General features: G+C 40.0%; 1 protein-coding gene across 3 annotated transcripts in view; it reads left to right on the top strand.

Annotated features, from left to right (window-relative positions):
* LOC109706534 (BTB/POZ and MATH domain-containing protein 2-like) overlaps positions 701 to 4,147 on the top strand; it is a 5,429-nt gene continuing 1,982 nt past the window's right edge. The window contains exons 1-2 of one of the 3 annotated variants that reach the window (XR_002215225.1): positions 701 to 1,957; positions 2,390 to 2,451. The gene's annotated coding sequence lies outside the window, so the exon portion shown is untranslated. Of the gene's footprint in view, positions 1,958 to 2,389; positions 2,452 to 4,147 lie in introns of those variants that run through there. The other 2 variants (XM_020227442.1, XM_020227443.1) reach the window with 2 other exon arrangements.

The following is a 4,147-nucleotide window of genomic DNA, read 5'->3' as shown; positions in this document are numbered from 1 at the left end:
AAACCATGTATTTATGAATCGTAAATCCTCTATCTCATATTCAAATTTTACCATCCATAAATTTATAATTTTTCTACATTTAAAAATCAAACTATTGAAGTAAAAGTATGTGATGGACTGAGAAACGATAGATTCATAGTGCGTTAGTGCATGACGAACTCGGATGGAGCAAAATTTATTGTCTAAAAAAATAGGGGCTAAAGTAAAATAAATTAGAAATGCCAAGACAAATATTATAAATTAAAATTTTGCAGAAAAAAAAATAGTAGTGCATTAGTAGTGTAATTTATTTATTTATTTATTTTCTTTGGAGTTAGACGGTGAAGATGAGAGTCGAATAAATGGCTAATCATTGGAGGAGTTAGAGAAGTAGAAAGTGGGAAGACAAAAATATAATTTTTGTGAACTTAACTTTCACCTAAAAACTTAGAGAGATAAGCAAGAGCTAGCTATTACAGGAATATGTACAAGTATGGGGATAAGAAAAATAACGTTTGAATGAAAATTAGATTGTTTTCGGGGATAAGAAAAATGACGTTTGGATAGTAATGCATAGAAAATTGAGGTGTTGGTAGGAATAATTATACCAGATTATTTTAGATAATTAAGAACTACTACTCTCGAATAAAAAATTTGTATTTAGATATAAAGAGGGATAAGAGGTTATCTCTCTCCTTGTCCCCAATCCAAACACTGCTTAATGAAATAAAGTGAGTATAAAATATACATTTTATTTTATTTTAGAGTGTACCTTAAGCATCGCTGGAACTTAATGTCAGAACAATTATGAGTCGAGGTTGAAATGATCTCGCAGCTGTTGGTAAAGCCCTAAAGAAGAAAGGGGCAAACCGTCGTCCTTGCTAGGTTTTGCTCCGACCTGGACGCCGCCTCCCTCCGTCCATGTCTTCGTCCGCTTCTTCGTCGACGTGGAAGATGGAGAAGGTGACCGGATCCCACTTGTTCAGGATCGCCGACTACTCCCTGGCCAAGGGGATGATGGGCGTCGGCAAGCCCATCCGATCGGCCACCTTCAATGTCGCCGGCTTCAATTGGACCCTCGCATGCTTTCTCGACGGGCAGGACGAGCACTGTGCCGGTTGGATGTCACTCGTTCTCAGGCTCGAGACTGATGCCGTGCCTGTCAGGGCCCTGCTCAAGCTGAGTCTTCTTGATCCGCAGCGGAGCTGCCCATTTACCCGCACAATTATCGACGTGTTTGCGAAGCAACATAGCGGCCGGGGCATCGGTAAATTCATCAGAAGAGCCGATTTCGAGACGTCACAGTTCCTCAGAGACGACTGCTTCGCCGTCCACTGCGCTGTTACCGTCGTAAAATCCCCCCTCTTGGAGGTGCCCGCCACTGACCCCGTCCTGCCGCCGCCCCCCTCGGACTTGCATCAGCATCTCGCCAACCTCTTGGCCAGCGGAGAGGGGGCCGATGTAACCTTTGATGTCGGCGGCCAGACTTTCGCGGCGCACCGGTGGCTGCTCGCGGCGCGGTCCCCTGTCTTCAGGGCAGAACTCTTCGGCGAGATGCGGGAGACGAGAATGAAGCAGATAAAGCTCGAAGACATGGAAGCCGCCGTATTCAGGGCTCTGCTTCATTTCATCTACTCAGATACCCTGCCCTCGTATATGGAAGAGCCGATGACGACGGATTCCTCCTCGAATTCGATGGCTCAGCACCTTCTCGTTGCCGCAGATCGATACGGGCTTGAGAGGCTGAGGTTAGTCTGTGAATACAAGTTATGCCGGAACATTCGCGTAAACACGGTGGCGAACACGTTGGCCTTGGCCGAGCAGCACCGATGCGGTCGGCTGAAAGCCGCTTGCCTCAATTTCATTGCCTCCCCCGGGACGCTGGCTGCGGTTATCGAAACGGATGGATTTGAGCACCTAAGATTAAGTTGCCCCTTGGTTATAAAGGACCTCTTGGAGAAGCTAGCTAAGGTGACAGGTAACATGAGATACCATGCTACTTCTGAGTATCGCACTAGATGCATCTCGTGGAATGTTCTCAAACTAATTGATTTTCCGTAGCGTAGATGAGATTATACATTATTCCTAAGCTTATCAAACTTTCGACGAAGGACACTAGTTTATGCTCTGTTTGGAGATCAATTACAAATGAATCATACCATTTGTTTGTTTTGGAGATTAGGAGTTCTAGTTGTTTAGGCTTAAAACATGTCGGCGATTTGCTTACTACTTCTCAAAGTAGTATTGACTCAGTTGAGTTATATCTCTTTATATTGAATCAAGTTGATCTGTATTGTTTTCTCTATCATTGCTATTGTTTATGCTCTTGATTTATTTTCAACATCGTGCTTACCCAATACTGGGTACGTATTTGAGGAAAACTCAAACCCTGCTGTTGTTGGCTTTTCAGGTCAGTAGATTTTGCAGCCGGATCGACGGGGCAAGGCAAAGCTTGTAGAAAAAGTTTGATTCGTAAGTGAACAACACACACTTATATGCTCATGGAGATTTAATACTGCATCTTTTAATTTACATTTTGTAACTAATCAAGCAAGTGTTGAACTAGAGAAACATTAGTAATATGACACTTTAATTTGTTACCAACTTACATATATATATATATATATACTATTAAAGTGTGAGAAACATAATATGTTAGGTATTCGTTTTGGATGATGCTCGTACTAGGGACTCTCCTATGCATGTGGTGGACTTAGCACATCCTCATGCTTAGCATATCTATTGATTTTGACCGGACCAAGCAACTTAGGCATTACTTAGTTGGACGGTAGAGGAGGATACTTGAAATTGTCCCTCTCATTTCTATCAAACTCTAGAAAGAACTAGAGAATAAACATTTTTGTCCAACAGGGAAGTTTAATATTCGTTTCGATTTACTATTCCAGCCTATGCATGTAGAACTCTTCAATTTGTCAGTCAGTTTATCTCTTCTATTCTATCATTACAATCGTACTGAGAACTTTCTGGTTGAAGCGCAATTTCCGTATCTTCAAGCAGAACTGTGCTATAATGGCTCTCGTAGCATCGTATGTATTGACCGCACGGAACTCCGGGTGCCTGACGACCAATGATTCGATTAAGAATACTGCCTGTGGGTTTCTTAATTAATTTATTTTTACTTCTTATAGAGCTGCCTGGCTTTCTATCGGTTTTTCTAAGTGCATGGCTTTGACAGTCCTCTGTTCTGGCTGCCTGGATCTATTCAAGTTGCCACTTGCTTTCTTCTGTTCTACCCATATTCATTTTATTCCAATGTATCATTGGGTTATTAGTCAATCTTTCACTTAAAAAAGAAAAAGAAAAAGAAAAAGAAAAAGAAATGACTATAAAATAACAAATAATGTGAGGGCAGTTGATTAGATGATGGGGGAGATGAAGGTCGTAGCGTGCATGTTTCTTTAGTGGTAGTTGATAACGGTTGGGGTGTTGATGATTCATGTGTGTTGATGATTCAAGACTTAAATCTCTCTTGATTCGGGGAATCATTTTGTTTAGCAACTATGTTTATCAATATATATATATATATATATATATATGAATTGAGCTAGAATATTTTTAGAAGCACCAACCGTGTTTCTAAGTTTGTAGCCTTTGGATCTACTCCTTGATTACTAATAGTCTTTGGATCAAACACTATTCCACCTACCGCCATCATTTCAACCTCACATCTTTCCATCCAAAGGTTAAAAACTCAAAATCAGTACCTTCATGGTACTTTTGAGAGTATTCTAGCTCAACCCTATATAGATAGAACTAGGCTGGTATATTATCGCTAGCACGGAGCTCTCCGTGCTACCAAGTTATTTTTAATAATGCGGCTTCCAAATCGACGATCGGCTCGTCAGACTTGATCTACACTATTAAAAGTATTTGGAAATTAAATTTTATTATTTTTCGACATTATTTGCCTATCAAACGAGTAGTTTAAAAATGAACGGCTGAAAATAAAATTATCATAAAAAATAATTCATGAGAATTTTATTTTCAGCCGTTCATTTTTAGACTATTCGTTTGATAGGTAAATGATGCCGAAAATTTATGAAATTTAGTTGTTAGGGTGTATTCGGCTTTAATTATTTTTTCGCCGTGATTTTGTAAAGTTGTTAGGAAAAATATTTTTACTGTTTGCAAATAATAATTTTTTTTT

This window comes from Ananas comosus, linkage group 2, assembly GCF_001540865.1.
Source record: "Ananas comosus cultivar F153 linkage group 2, ASM154086v1, whole genome shotgun sequence".
Classification (NCBI taxonomy): domain Eukaryota; kingdom Viridiplantae; phylum Streptophyta; class Magnoliopsida; order Poales; family Bromeliaceae; genus Ananas; species Ananas comosus.
This window is presented reverse-complemented; position numbering and strand designations above follow the sequence as displayed.